General features: G+C 36.3%; 1 protein-coding gene across 4 annotated transcripts in view; it reads left to right on the top strand.

The window, feature by feature from the left end:
* The window catches only part of FAM172A (family with sequence similarity 172 member A), a 363,025-nt gene that overhangs the window by 277,348 nt on the left and 69,129 nt on the right, over positions 1 to 16,548 (top strand). The gene's annotated exons all lie outside the window — the stretch shown is intronic.

Genomic DNA, 16,548 nt, shown 5'->3' with positions numbered 1-16,548 from the left:
TGTTGATTATAGCTATTCTAACAGGTGTGAGATGGTATCTCATTGTGGTTTTGATTTGCATTTCCCTAATAGCTAGCAATGTTGAGCATCTTTTCGTTTATTTGTTGGCCATTTGTATGTCCTCTAGGGAGAAGTATCTGTTCGGGTCCTCTGCCCATTTTTTGATTGGATCATTTGGGTTTTTTGTTGTTATTGAGTCGTATGAGTTCTTTGTATATTGGATATTAGGCCCTTATCAGTGGTGTTGCTTGAAAATATATTTTCCCATTCAGATGGTTGTTTCTTTACCTTGTTGACAATTTCTTTTGCTGAGCAGAAGCTTTTTAGTTTGATGTAGTCTCATTCATTTATTTTAGCTTTTACTTCCCTTGCTTTTGAGGTCAAATTCATAAAATCCTCTTTAAGTCCAAGGTCCTTGACTTTCATTCCTATGTTTTCTTCTATGCATTTTATTGTTTCAGTCTTATATTTAGGTCCTTAATCTAGTTCGAGTTAATTTTGGTGTGTGGTGATAGACAATAGTCTAGTTTCATTCTTTTGCAAGTAGCTTTCCAGTTTTCTCAGCACCATTTATTGAAGAGGCTTTCCTTTCTGCATTGTATGTTTTTGGCTTTTTTGTCAAAAATTATTTGCTCATATAAATATGGGTTTACTTCTGGACTCTCGATTCTGTTCCACTAGTCCGTGTGTCTGTTTGGCTGCCAATACCATGCTGTTTTGATTACTGTCGCTTGTAGTATAATATGAAGTCAGGCAGTGTGATACCTCCAGCCTCGTTCTTTTTTCTCAGGATGGCTTTGGCAATTCAGAGTCTTTTGTTCTAGCTATATTTTTAATGGAAGATTTTAAAGCCAATGTGTGGGACTAGGACATTATAAATTAAGAACTTCCAACTCCTCCCCAAGAAAACTTACAATAATCTCAATTATGAAGTTATTTGAGTTCAAGTCTCTCTTTCAACATTACTAAGCATTTCTCTGCTAGCTTAACTGAGTTTTCACTGGAGGGCTTTTATTCTATGCCGTGTGACATCTATGCCCTCTGACCAGCAGTTGCTTAATTGAGGAATATGAGGACAGCAAGGTGAGGGGGTAGTAACTACACTTTAGGCCTTTGAAGTATATTTTTCCTTAATTTTTATCTTCAATTAAAGAGGACAAATACTTTATCCAACAATTTAGAAGTATGACATCAAGAAGTTTCAGATCCTAATCTGATGTGCTTTAAACTAGTTGTTAATTAGGGAGGTATCTTCCAAGTGCTCAATAACTATTTTAAATGTTCTAGTGTGTCCCTGAAAAAACATCAACAAATCTCCATTAGAATTCATGCCAAAATATTTCTCAGCAACTGCTAGCCCTCTATGTTTAAAATGTTTGCACTGTTAAAATTTCTGAGAAGTTTGAGAATTTCTTGAGAAATTAAAATATTGGACTTTTTAAAATACTAAATGATTTCCATATATGTTTTGAGGTTTTGGCCTGTGGTTAGCTTTCCCGATGGAGCCGAAATATTTTCTACTTGGAATTAAGCCATATCTCCCACTTGCATGCATTCAACTTATGTTGCATGCATCCAAGTCCTGGCATTTGAATGGTCTTTTCCCTTCATCTGAATACTTTCTAACTTGAAGAAAAATAACACTTTCCATTTAAAACTCGCCTCTCTCCTCTTTTTCCCCTCTTCACCCATAACCAGATGTCTTCATACTTTGTACCTGCAATTCTCAGAGGAGAACAGGCATATTGGTATTTTCCAACTTAGAAAGATTACTCTTAAGTACCCTCAACCATGGGGGTCCAAGGAAGAGCTTCAGAAAGTTCCTTAAACCTTTTGAAATTTTGTGTTGAATTGGAGTTATGGAGAGAGGAGTCATGCATAGCTTTTTTCATATTCTCAAAGGGGTATATGGTTCTCCAAAAGTAAAGATCTGGTGGTTCTCACAGTGGCCTGGAGAGCAAAATGGGGGAGGGAGGGGGACATCCTGTGGTACTATGACACATTGGTTGGTGTGTGAGTAAGACATGAGTATATTTCAATCAGGCTTTCAACTGCAAAGTCAAAGTAATAGCAGTGCTAAGAATGTGGCAAAGAATCAGTAATGCTGGATTTGTAAGGTCACTGCAAGTCACCCTGCTTACTTGGGCAGAATTTTTTTCCCCATCATCTCATACTTATAGTCCTCATTCTTAAAAATAAAAACAAACTTTAAGAAAACTCATTATTCTCTTTAATTTTTTGTTGATCTTCAGTCATATGCATATCCTCTCACATGTGTCCTTCACCTCCCTTAAAGCTATTCTGTGGACATCAGTAAGTACTGTAGTAAGATGCCACTTTCAGTGGAAGACCAGATAGTAATATGCCACTGAAAGTGAGGACTAGCATTGCTTCTAGACCTTAGATAGCCCTAGGTGACCTCATCCAAAGCTCATCAGCTTCGCACTCCCAGAGCAACCGATAGACCTCAGGGGTTTCAGTAGATGATCAAATGGAACTGCTGATGGGGAGCTGTTTTCAAAAGTAGCTGCTCATGAACCTGAAGATGGCTTCTAGGAATGAATTAAGGAGTGTGGGAATGTTAGGGCACTGAGAGCACCAGATGACTTACAGAGATGGAATAGCCAGAGGTAAGGGCAAGTGGAAGAGAATAATGCTGTTATCCCCACTCAAAATGTGACATCGCTTTCTACCCTTAGGCCTCTGGTACTTATATAGAGTGTCTTCTCTAGCCACCAAAGTATTTCTTTTGACTATTTGATCACATCATTCAGTTCTTTGAAACAGTTTTACTTTCCATCCGCCTTTCACTGATTCCCAGAAGCCACTTGTGGTCCCACATGAATATGTAAGCACCTTTTTCAGTTTTAGTTTCTATACTGTAGTCTTTATAAACAGATTCCAATTCTAGAAGCCTATTCATAGTAGTGAGATTCTTAAAAGAAACGGTACTAAGAAACAAGAAACATTTGTTAACTCTTTTTCCCACTGATACGTGAAAGGAAGAAGGGAACTACCTGTTTGAACACCTGCTGTGTGCCATTCACTTTATGTATATCGCCTCGTTTACTCCTCATGGTACATCCCTGTAGTGAGTGTTATGATCTTTTTTTACAGATGAACAAACTGAGGTTCATGTAGTTAATAAGTGCAACAGTTGGGATTCTAACCCAGATCTGGTAGTTCTGAATGGTACTGCTTCTCCTACACCCACCAGAGAGCAGCAACACCAGAGAAAGTTCCTGAGGTTTGTGGAGGCAGCAGCCTTGTGGCAGAGGGCCAGGGGCCAGGAGATTTATTTTCGAGCTGCATTGTATATTTACAAATATATTGTGTGTGGATTTAGGATACTTTGGGGAAAGCTAATAGAATTTATGAGGAGGCTAAAGACCCTGTAAGCTATTCCTTGGTGCTTCCTTTGAAAGACTGTATGGGAGTGATTAAGGTAGAAATGAAATAAGCAGCTAATAAATGGGTAATTTTAAATTTCCACTTTTTGTTTAAACCATTAATGTTTTTCTTTATGCCAGTGAAATGTCACAAATAAAAATGTAGAGAATTTATTACAATTTATTACAATTTTAACATAATGAAAGAGCAAACATGATGGAGAGAAAAATCCAGGGAAAGGATTAATAATTGAATGATGAAACTATTAAAATAAACTTGAAAATATCCCTGAACTTTGACAAAAATAAGTACAATAAATATGGGTACAATCCCTTTGATACTTACATTTGGGAATCCGAGAAAGTGAAAGGAGCATATTAAAAAAGAAACCTTACAGCAACATATGACTGGTAATTAAGAGTATTAACTTCTCCCACTCGACCTGTACCCAACCCAACCCCATTCCATTAGCAGTTCTGGCTCCCTCCTGCCTTCACTGATTCAAAAAATATTTACTGAGTCCTCCTATATGTCAGATACTATTCTAGATGTAGGGATTTGGCAGTGAAAAGGCTAAACAAAATTCATGTCACATAGAGCTTAAATTTTAGGAGAAGATAGATAATAAATAGGTAGATACAGATACAATGCTTTAGATAGCAGTGTTAGGATGAAAATTAAGTAGGGTGAGAGAGTGCCTGGTGGGGGTACGGTGGTTATTTTAGATAAGATGGTCAGGAAAGGCCTCTGAGAAGCTCCTTGGGTTGTCATTGGACCTTTCCAGGGCTCTGTCTCACTAAATGGCTGCAAAATACTGTGCTTTCTTTAAAGGACATATCTTTGGGTCAAATAATCTTTTGTATATATGTGTTATGGTCTTTGTTGTCCATTGATCTCAAAATATAATAAAAATGTTCATTGATTCCCAGGATTAATCCCATTTTACATTTGAACAATTTAAACTGAGAGTTAAATTCCTTCCCAAAGGTTGCATAATAGTGAAGTAAAGATTAGAGCTTTCAACTCCTGCCATTCTCAGTCTGAAAATTCTGCCTCACTATGCAATATAATAAGAAGTGGAATTGAAATGTCAGAGCAGTTCAAAGTAGATTAAAGATGTGTAAGCTATGATAGACTGAAATATTTACAAATAAGGACTTGGGTAAGTATATCTCACTGCACTCATTTTTGGCAAGCAAATAAGCCATGTGATATGCTTTAAACCAGTAAAATAGCAACCCCCCCCCCACACACACACACACAAGAAAATCTATAATTTTAATCAAAAGTTTGTTTCAGTCATTGAAATTCTGTTATTGCTGCTTACAAACATTAAAGTCAATCAAAGCATCAGTAGCTTTGCAAGATCAATATTTTTAATATGTTTGCATTGCAGTACTGCAGATTTTTGGCTAATGGATCGCACCCATATTGATTTCCATGGGAAATGTTAGTCTGATACTGAAATAATTTTTTAAAAAAACGGATTATTGGTTTAGAATTTTGAAGGAGATAGAAGTATAAAAATTGGTTATTGACTAAATCGCTTGGGGTGAGTGAACCTTGGGCACTTGCAATAAACTTGTAGCACTCAGTCATTACTGAATACTACTTCAGTCCCTTAAACTGAAAATCAATCAATAACCTATTATAACAATGCAAATTGTGGTGAAATAACATACTAGGCATGTAAAAATCACATTTTATCAAAACAGATATGCATAAGCATATGTATTGGCGTATTGAAAACCATAGTGATTGATTTTGACTTTGAGATTCCTGTTGAAGATAGTTTGAGTAGCATTTTTAAAGAAATAAACTGCCTCAAAGTAACAGTAAGAAGAAGCATACAATTATTCTATGAACAATAATGAAAGTGCAATCACTACAGCATGTCAAATGACAGATTCTGTTATTTTGATTCAGAGCAAAATTACAATTGTTACTCTGTTCTCAAAGCATTGCAATAATGTATGCAAGCATTAGATTAGATATAAACACATTCCCTACAATATGAATCTAATGCACATTACATTCCTCTTGTTTTTCAGCCTTTTGATAGAGACATATTTTCGTCTAGAAAGTTTGCTCTGTGTTTTAGAGAGAGAGAACATTTTGTAATGTCTCAGTATAAGTTCAGGCCAGTATAATAGTGCTTAGAAATAGCAGTTACATATTTTGCTGTATATTTTTATTTACTTAATTTTTAAAATATGTTATTTATATATTATAGAAACATTTGCTTTAAGAGGAACGTGGGATTAAGTTAAAATATAAAACTAAATATAGTAATCACAACTGTTGAATTTTGTTGCTATCTCTATAAGCCTGATCAATACTTTACTTTGATAATAAGTTGAGCTCTATAAATAGAAAATTGATCATGATTCCTTCCATTGTGTGAGGTGGTAACACTCATATAATAGCATTTAAGTCCATTTCAATTTAGCATTAATCTTTGATTACCATTTTTGCCAAATTTCTTTCATCCTATTCTGACGAAATAATCATTTCATCATTATAACTAGCATGACCCTCAAGTTCAGTTGATCAAAACTTATTTCTTCCTATTCTGTTTGAAATTTATAACTAAATGTGACTTTTCTCAAACATTCTGTCTCCCCAATCAGTGAGGCTGTTAGGACATTCCATTTTGATGGATCTAGCCTTCAGAATGATTTACGAGACACGAAGTTTCACTGTTATCTAATGTTACATACATCATACTTGAAAATAACCAAGTTGTACAGTATAGATATTTACATGTAAGCTGTATAAATATTCATACAGTCTTTGCTAAATTACTCAATGGCTTTCTGCTATGGCTATTATTAGAAAAGTATCCATGGTCTTAAAAATGACCAGATTCTAATTCTCTAGCCTGCTATTTCCACATTTTCATATACATTTGCCTTTCCTATTGTTTGTTTTCTAAGAATTCCAACCAGAATTTGTGTCACTTATCATTGTCAGAGAATGTTGTTTCTTCAACAGATAGAATTTATGCAATCCCCAGTTAGAATTTCCAGTTGTCTAACTAGTCAAGGAGCTGAGCAAGATGAAAATGGAAAATTATCAGCTCTTAGAAACCCAGCAGAGCAAATACGTAGTTTTGCCAGGCTACACAGCCCACTCCCACACCCACATGTGCGTCTGCTCAAATCTCCTCTAGATTCATCATCTAGATCACTTAGTGCAATTTCTACTCAGGATAGTTCCCATCTGACAACTCTCTGGTAACCTGAAAGAAGCCATGTAATTTGTGATTTGGTTCATTACATCCCTGGTGTTTTCACTGACTCTAAACAAAAGACAAGCTGACTTCTATCTGTGAAGGTAGTATCTGAGAGCAGGGCTGAGGTTCTAGAGAACCCTAAATTTATGAACCCTAAACATTTAACAAAATCTTTTGCACTCAATAGACAGCACTCAAATTAAAAGAGGTTGTTCTCCATACCAAGTTTATTGAGAATGTCAGAAGACGGGGGAGAGAGGATTCCAAAGAGGGCTCCTAGTGCCAACTTGTTATATTAATGGGCTAGTGAATACCAGTGTCAGAAGTTCATACCACAGTATGAACAAGATGATTTCATTTTAATTTTTAAACAAAACAGACTTTTTGCATTCTAGGTCATGCTGATAAAAACTCATTCTAGAATCTAACTATTCAGACAGTCCATATGAAGCGCTACCTATAAGCAGCTGAGAAACACCCAGAGGTCTTTATTCATGAACAAATGATTACACAGGCACGCTGCTCAAAGAGTATGTAAGATAGTGGGTAAGAGTGCAGAAACTGGAACCATACTGCCTGAGTTCACGTCCTTTCTCTACCACTTTCTTTCTCTGTGACCTTGGACAAGTTGCCTAACCTCTCTGTGCTTCCATTCCTTCATTTATAACCTGACAGTAATAATAAGGCTTACCTCATATGGTGTTGTGAGGATTAAATGCATGTGAAGCCCTTATTACGTGATTTTATGTACAATCTGTTCTGATGTCTATGCAGTTGCAAGCAAAAATAAGACTTTAATCTGTGGTAGTTTTCTCTCTAAAATCTCATCTCATAATCTGGCATAGGTACTTCCATTCTCTGTCCTTGTGGTACCTTCTACCACCTCGACCATAGAGTGTATTACTGTATAATATCTATTTACTTGTCTCACCCAGTTCCTTTAAACTGTAAGCTTCATGAAGACAAAGACTGTCTATCTTTTCATCATTATTACTTCAATGCGTAGCATATAGTTTGTACTCCAAATAATTATTAAATCAATGTTAAATAGAATATAATAAAAGAAGTATCACAAATATTAGCATATTTACTTATAGAGTTTTGCTTTGACTATGTTACTGTCCTGGTTCCATAGAACCTGACATGCAATGAATGATTTATTACAACTTCTTTTCACTGGCCTCTGCCTGGAATGTTCTACCCTTAGATATCCACAGGTCTCACTCCCTCGTTTCCTTCAGGTCTTATTCACATGTCACCTTCTCAATGATTCCTATCCTGACGACCTCTTTTAAAATTGCATCTCGGCCCCTTCTCTCTTCTGTTTTGTTTTTCTGTAGCATTTATGACAGTCTAACCCTCTACGTAGTTGAGTGATTTGTTATGTTTATGATTTGCTTTTGGCCTCCCCCGCCCGGCACTGAAATGTAAGCTTTGTCAGTTTTGCTCAAATATATATCTCCAGCAGCTGGAACGATGCCTGGCACAAAGTAGGCAGGCACTTTAAAAATGTCTGTTGAATTAATTAATAAATTCAATGCATTGGGGCTGCCAATTTGGAAATAAGTGAAAGCAAAATTACGATTCAATGATAATCAACAAAATTAGAAACGAGAAACCTTGAGTTCCATCTTGAGATCAGTCATATATGGTTTTTAATTATGCTGAACATACATACGTCACCTCCCTCAGCCCTGTAACCCAGCCTACAAATTCTGAATATCATCTTTACCAAAATATCTTTCCAAGGGTCACTCAGGAATGTATTGCAAGTTATTTTATAAAATAATATGTATCTGAGATTGTCTTTAATATGGGATCCTAGTGTTAGAAGCATTTTTTAAATGGTTAAGCCCTGAAGCGAAATGCTTCTTTAAATGTGTGAATATGAACTTTGCACAGAACATGAATGCAGAATCTCTGCAAGGTTTTGATTAAGAGTAATTTAAATAATCTATATTAAAATGTTTCATTTTACTAGCTTAGTAGGGGTTTTATTTCAATAAAAATGTTATTTTTTTAGATGTTATAGCATAAAATGCCACGTTTCACCGGTATCAGCAGGAAAAATGTAACATGCCGAAGTGATAAGAAATGATGTGATATGATTTATAAATTAATTCCTTGCATTATTTTTTAAATTTTATTAAATTTATTGAGACAACATTGGTTAATAAAATTATATAGGTTTTAAGTGCACAGTTCTATAATATATCATCTGTATATTGCATTGTGTTCACCACCCAAAGTCAGATCTCCTTCTGTCACCATGTATTTGACCCTCTTTACCCTTTTCTACCCTCTCCCCACTTTCCCTCTGGCAAACACCATATCTTTAAAAATAAACGTTTTCAAAATTTTCAGGTAGATACCCAGGAGTGAGATTATTGGGTCATATGGTAACTCTATTCTTAATTTCTTGAGGAACCTCCATACTGTTTTCCATAGTGGCTGTACCAGTTTACATTCCCATCAGCAGTATATGAGAGTTCCTTTCTCAACCTCTCTAACACCTGTTATTACTTGTCTTGTTTATAATAACCATTCTAACAGGTGTGAGGCACCAACCCATCACCTCCCTGCATTATTTTTGTTAAAACATTTTTCTCATTAAGATTAAACTTTCAGTTGTACGGTTAATTATTTGAATTTATTATGAAGGCATCATAAACACACAAATTGAACAATTATATAGAAAGTAGAAAGGAGTTGTATGTGAGGCAAATGGAGTTGTATTTGAGGCAATGTATTTAAAACTATAAAGGCTCCATGTCATACATGAGGTGAGATTTTTATTCAACTTGTTATTTGTAGGGTGATTTAGCTACTTAAATGATGGTATCATAAAATGATTTAAGTAAGATTGGGTTAATAAGAAGGAAAGGTTTAAACAAAAGATTTAAAAGTAAGTGATTGGTCATTCAGATGGGCAGGAAAGCCAGATGCCATACACCAAAAAAGGGTAACTTCCAAGAATTTGTAAAGGGGACAGATATATAGAAAATATTAAAACCCAAAGGAAAGAGCAAACAAATGAGAGAACTAGTGGTAATTAGGACAGATGAGACAAAGCTGTCTCATAGTACAAAATTTGAAAACAGCACAGATATAAAGATGAAAAATAAATAAATAAATGTGTAAGTAGAGATATAGATTATTCTTTTTCTCAACATAAAGGAAGATCTAGCCAAACATATCTTTTTAGGTAAGAAAGTAGCATGAAGAAAGGAGAGCTGTGTGTCTGGCAGGCATTATAGTATTTTTTTACTCATATTTTTCCATCAAAAATATGTTTTGATCCATATTTGCCCACTTTCTCTCACCACTGCATTTTCCATATTACTCTATGACCAGTGGTAAAATATAAATCTCTAGAAGGAGTAAGTAACATATTGAAATAACATCCCTATCCACGCAGTAATATTTATTGAGCCTTTACTGTGTATGCAGCATATTCTGCTCTTTGTAGAATAAAGGATAGTAGAAAGTAGATAAAAACTCACAAATTTAATGATTTGAGGAGAAAGGAATAAGGATCACAAGGGAGACATTGATATAAGTAATAATTTGGAAGAAGGTGTCATTCTGTCTAATTATAAGATCCAACAAGACACTCGGTGCTTGAGGAGAAGAGGTTCATTAAACTGAACTTTAAAAAATAGATAGAACTTGAAGATTCATAGAAGGGAAGAAGACTATTTCAGTTAGGATTGTCAACAATGAACAAGGACTTGAAAGTATAGAATATGTTACGTACGTTACAATAGCAGGAAAGGCAGTTGGTAAATGTATCATGAGTGTGAATGGAGAATAAGGAAAATAAACTTAAAAGTGGGGATAGGGTGACAGAGACCATTAAACGATAGGCAAAGGGTTTTGTTTTGTTTTTTTTTTCCTTTAAGCCATATCATCAAAAGTTTTTGAGGGAGGAAATGAACTATGAAAGCTATACTTCTGAAAGATTGATCTAGCAGCTATGAGTAAAATATATTGAGAAGGAAAGACTGAAGATAGGGAAAACGCAGTTCAAAGATGAGTATTAAAGTCCCTGCAAAAGGTAATGAGGTCTAAATATAGGTTATAAGAGTAAAAGAGAGGGGATAGAATCCAAAGATTCTACAGATGCAGAATCCATGTGGCTTGGCCATGGAGTGAGTCATTTAAGTTTTTCTTCAAATAGGTCACTTAGTTGTTTAGTTGAATCACTGAAAGAATGGGACACAGGACAGGGCAGTTTTAGTGGAGGTTCAGGAAGAATTTCATGCATAGAGAGGCCTACAAGTCAAGATAGTGCAGTGGTAGACCAAGAACAGGTTTAAGACAGTGAGCATTGGAGAAGTTGATAGAGAAGAGGGCACAGAAATTGGGACTTGAAATTAAACTTCTTGTATTCAAATTTTATATATTTTTAAGTTATTTTGGGATTCAGATAATCTTCCTATCTTCTAAGATTACTAAGCCTTTAGTATACTTTCCTCTGGAAGCAAATGATTGGTTTTGCAGAACAAAGTTATCCCAGAGCCATAGCAGGGGGAAATTATATGCCATTGAGAGATAATTATGATTGTGAGGTGATTGATATGATTGAGAAATGTTTAAATGAGAATAATCTGATTGTGATGGGGAACGTTAGATAGATATGAGACTAGATCTTGACAATTTCTTCTGATTGGATACCACTGTGACTACATTCCAACTGTGTCCATTTAGTAAAAAATGCTGCCCTTTGCAATCTGTGCATCACTACAAAATATCATTCTGATATGTTTGCACTTTTTAACTCCATATTAAACTCCAGCTACGCTTTTTTAGGAGGTTAAGCATAATATAGTCCATTTGTTGTTGTAGTTTTGTGTCTTCTTCCACCCAAGAAGTAAGCACATTGAAAGAGGAATAGGCTTTCGAAAAGCCCCCTCAAATATTCATTATTTTTTATGATGATTTTGAAATGTAAAAGAAAAGTAGGCCTGTTGCATTGGCTTTGGGGAGGCATTTAGTAGGGTGGCATTTGGGGAATTCTTTAGTAGCCCAAACCACTTCCAAGTAATGTTCAAAAACTCTTCACAAGATTATGCAAAAGCTCGTGGTTTATAGCAGTTTTGGTGTTCTAGTGATCTATTTCTGCATTACAAACCATCCAAAAACTTAGTGGCCTAAAACAACAAGTTATTATCTTTCATGGTTCCATGGGTTGACTGAGCTCAGCTGGGAGGTTCTTGACTGTGATCTCTCAAATGGTTATAGTCGAAATCTAATTGGAGTCATCTGAAAGGTCACTGAGCTGGACCTCCAAAGTGGCTCATTCACATGGTTGGCAGTTGATGGTGGCTGTTGGCTGGGAATTCAAGTGGAGCTATTTCCTAAGCACAACACATGACCTCTCCACATATCTTGGGTTTCCTCCAGCATGTGCTGGGTTCTCAGAGGGAGTGTCCAAAGAGCAAGTAAGTACTCCAAAACTCCCAGACAGTAACTGCAAAACTTATGAAATAGCTTCAGTAGTCGGGCAACGTCACTTACACCATATTCTATATTCAAAAAGAGAGTCCTGAGGCTAACCACATTCAGGGGGAAGAGGCTATACAAGGGCATTAATATCATGAAGTGTGGCTCATGGTGGGGATGGACATGGGTCAGGAGAGGAAGTAGCCCTCTTTGGGGACTAGCTACCACACAGTAGAACAAGCAGGATTATCAGGGGGGAAGTAGACCAGTATCCAGTAGGTATGGGTATTACTGAATGATGTTTCTGCTACTGGTGGAGTCGATGGTCTTCATTTATTCCCCTCCTTTAGCGGAAGTTACCAGTGTTTCTATCCCGATCTCAGATTCTAGATCTCTTTTCCTAGCTTTATTTCTTTAAAGGTCCTCAGATCCTTTATCAGTAGCCCCAAATGTCTCCAAAGGTATCCAGACATGGTAACATAGGAAACATTTCTCATATTGTATTGTTTCTTCTTATCCCTTTGCCTTTGATCCTTCCATAGACTGAGCATAGACAGGGTACCATTTTATCTGCAAGGTTCATTCAGCTAGCATTGATTTAAGCACTGTATGCTTGTCACAGGACACACAAAGAAATATAAGCCAACTTTTATTCTTAAGGTACAAACAAACCAAAAGGAGAAAAAGACCTACATTAACTAAGGTAAAGCTAAGCTGCTCTAACAAAAAGACCCCAGATATATAGAGGGTATAGATGTTTATTTCTCTCACACATAACAGTCCATGGTAGGCATTCCAGGTAGGCAGATGGTTCCACCCCACACAACCAGGTTCAGGGACCACATTCCTTCCATCCTGTTTCTCTGCCATCACCTAGGCAGTATTATCATCCTCTTAGTCACAGCTGGGTTGAAAGTTCATCAGTATTCTGGATCACAGGAAGGGGAAGATAAGAACATGGAAGAGTCATACCCATTTTCATACTCATTGCATTGGAAAGGACTTAGTCAAATGGCCACACCTAAGTGTAGGGAATTGTGGGAAATGTAATGTGTTGAGCATCCATGTGTTTGGTTTTACAATTGTTTTAACAAAGGTTTTTGTGAACAGTTAGCAGTCTCCACAACAGTGTGTAAATAAATCATTACAAAGCAATAAGTGAAAGAGTTACACGAGAAAAACATACAAAATACTATGAATATACAATGGGGAGTCACTAGCTTGGCTTGGGTGTTTAGGGAGAGTTTTCACAAGAAGTAAAATTTGAACTGTTTCCAGAAGTTATGATTAGAGAAAAATAGGGCATTCTACACAGAAAAGTAAAATCAGGTACAAAATACACAACAGTATAACAGGTTCAGGGAATGGCAGAAATTATAATGGCTGAGCACAAGAGTTCATGAGATGAGGGGTTATAGGAAATGAGTTCCATAAGATAGAAGGGGTTCTGCTAAGGAATAGCTTGAACTTTATCTTCTGGGAGTAGTGGGGAGCCATCAGAAGTTTGTAAGTTTGGCACTGGCATGATCAGATTTGTGGTGGTAGTGTGAGGATAGACTAAGGAAGAAGAGATTAAATGAGAGGAGACCAGTTAGGGGGACATGATGAGAATTAAAGTGGTTATCATGGAGATGGGAGAGAAAGGAATAAATATATGTCTAGGCAACAGAGACTCTGACTTACTTGCTGCTTAGAAAGGAAAGTTGAAAAAGAAACATGAGTGCTTCCTACTTTTGCAAGGTAGATGATTGATAACTCTGTTAACCAGCACAAGTCCAAGAAGAGGAAACAAGTTTCCTAGGGCAAGATTTTTAATTTGTTTTTGGACCTAAAGAATTTGGGATATCTACCATATATCCACATTCTGACCCATTTTTGCTGGGCTCGAGGGTAAGGAAAAAAGCAGAGAATGACTCTAAAGATTGGCTTGACTCCAAATAAATATATTCATTTTTTTAATTATGTGAGCAGATATCTGGGAGAATGTTGTGTCTTAGCAATAAGGGGAACCAGTTTGGCCTAGTCTGCTCTGTGACAGTAAGACTTTTAATGATTCATTGCCCTTTCACAATGCCAGAATAATACATGCAGTGCCATGGTTTTGACACGATACTTATTCACTTGTTCATCCATTCTGCACCTGCCACGTATGTGTCAGATCCTGTAGTAGGTGCTGAGGACACAACTGTAAAGCAAAAATCAGTCAACTGTTCTGAAATAGCCATGGCCTGAAGAATATGAGAGTTGGTGATGGTGGAATTATATGTAGGGTATGAGGGTGGAGGTGCAGAAAATAGTTTTTCAAGTTCTAGGCAAAGGCAAGAGAATACATTGTATTTGAGGACTGAAGAAAATCCAATCATGCTGGAGAGTAGAGCATGGTAGTGGGGTAGTTAAAGGAAATGACGCTAGAGAGCTAAGCAGGAGCCAGATCATGGAGAGCCTTCTCAGCCTCGTAAAAGAAATTAGAAAGAAGGATTCCAAGAAACGGAATATAATATGATTAGATTTTCATTTTTCAGTGAACATTCTAGCTGTAATAAGGGGAATGTATTGGAAGATGATGGGATGATGAGAAACCAAAGCAAGACTAGTTAGATTATGATGACTTGGGTGATGCAGGAGAAAAGGAGAAAATATTTTGATGTGATGCGAGCCACTAGGACTTGAACCTGATGGGTGATAGGTTAGAAAGCATCAAGGCTGGCACTCAGGTTATTGATTTAGGCAATTGTGTGGATATTCTATCATTAAAAGAGAAAATGAAGACAAAGAAAAACATGTTCGAAAATTATGAGTTCAGTTTTGACTTGCCGAGTTTCTGGCACCTACAAGACTTCCAAGTAGAAATGAACAGTAAGCTATTAGATATATTGACTGAAGCTCAAGAGATAGATATTTACGAGTGAGAGGACTGATGAAGTCATCCTTGGAGGACATGTTCGATGAGAAGCACAGCATTTAGTGGCTTTGCAGCAAGGTCCCTGGTGGCTACAAAGAAGGGGCCACCAGAGAAATAAGGAGCAAATGAGAGAAAAGAAATCCAGGGGAAGAGAATGCTGAATCAGAGGGATGGTCTGCAGTGTCAAATGCTATTAAAAGTCTAAAGGATACTAGAAAAGTAAAAGTGTTGTTAATTATTTTAATCATTACTAATCTATAAAAAATCTCAATTGAATTTGTGTTTATTTGATAAACAGGAAGGTTAAACATTTTAATATAATTATTGCCCATTTATATCTATCTTATAAATTACTAGGTCTTTTTTTAATTGAGTCTTTTTAATTTCCTTATTGATTCATCATTTGTAAATGGCGAATAACAATCCTTGTTTTATGTGGTATATTTTTGCCCAATTTGCCTTTCGTCTTTCTATTTTGCTCATGAGTGCTTTTTCCCCCCATACAGTTTTTAATTTTTATGGAGCAAAAAATGTCAATCATTTGTTTCTGTAATTTCAGATCTTATTGTTTTGCCTTAAGTCTCACCCCACAATTATACACAAATTCTCTTTTAGTGCCTTTATGATTTTTTTTAACCTTTAAATCATAACATGTGGAGAGTTGTCTAGAATTACGTAGTACAATGGCTGAGCAGTGCTGAGGGCCCAATGGTGGTTGTTGATTTGTTTATAGGGACAGCAATCTGTTAGCCAGAGAGAAGCCAGTCAGCTGGGTTCATCCAACACTGAGAGTTTTCCAGTCAAGAGCACTTAATGGACTATGGGGCAGGGTAGTTTAGGAAAACATGTTGAAATGTTGGATCATGGACTCTAAGCAGTCACTGAGGAAAGTGAAAACAGAAAAAGGCTAATAGAGAAAGAGAGTGAATATAATGGAAGCCCTGTAAGATTTTTTTGAAGGTTAGAATGAGATTATTTGAGTAATATGGTCAAAAAGATAGATTGTGGTCAAATTGGGAGAATGTCTAGGTTCATTATTTTAGAAGAGTGCTGCAGTGACCAGAGTCAAACATTAAGAATGGGTAGCTGAAGTGGAATGGAGCAGGATGTCATTGAAAATCAAGGAATGGAAAGGTTAGACTATTGAATAGATCATGTGAATTTTGGAACCCCCAAGATTATAGTTGGATTTAGATGAAGAGAAACATCCTTTGAACATATAGGTATTCTCTCACCAACGCTTTTGACAAACTTCATTTATCTTTAAGAGACCCATCCCAGTTGACAAACAATAAAAATCAAAGATCATTAGAACTCAGTTAGCAAAGTCAGAATTAGAACCCTCCACCTTCTTGCTTCTGGTGAAGTATTTGGATTTGGATTTTTTTTTTTTCTTCCCTGAAAGTGACTGATAATGTATGTAAAGCACTTAGCTCGGTGCATAACACATATTAGTAGTCAGTTTATTGTAGCAATTATTATATTAGAGAAAGAAGACTTATGTTTTAAATTGGTGTTTGTTTAGTAGTCCTTTCAAGTTTAAGATTTGGAATTTCAGCAACCCTGGTCCTGAATA

Source organism: Pteropus vampyrus, unplaced genomic scaffold (genome assembly GCF_000151845.1).
Source record: "Pteropus vampyrus isolate Shadow unplaced genomic scaffold, Pvam_2.0 Scaffold11, whole genome shotgun sequence".
Taxonomy (NCBI): domain Eukaryota; kingdom Metazoa; phylum Chordata; class Mammalia; order Chiroptera; family Pteropodidae; genus Pteropus; species Pteropus vampyrus.
Note: the sequence above shows the minus strand (reverse complement) of the source record. Positions and strands in the feature narration are given on the sequence as shown.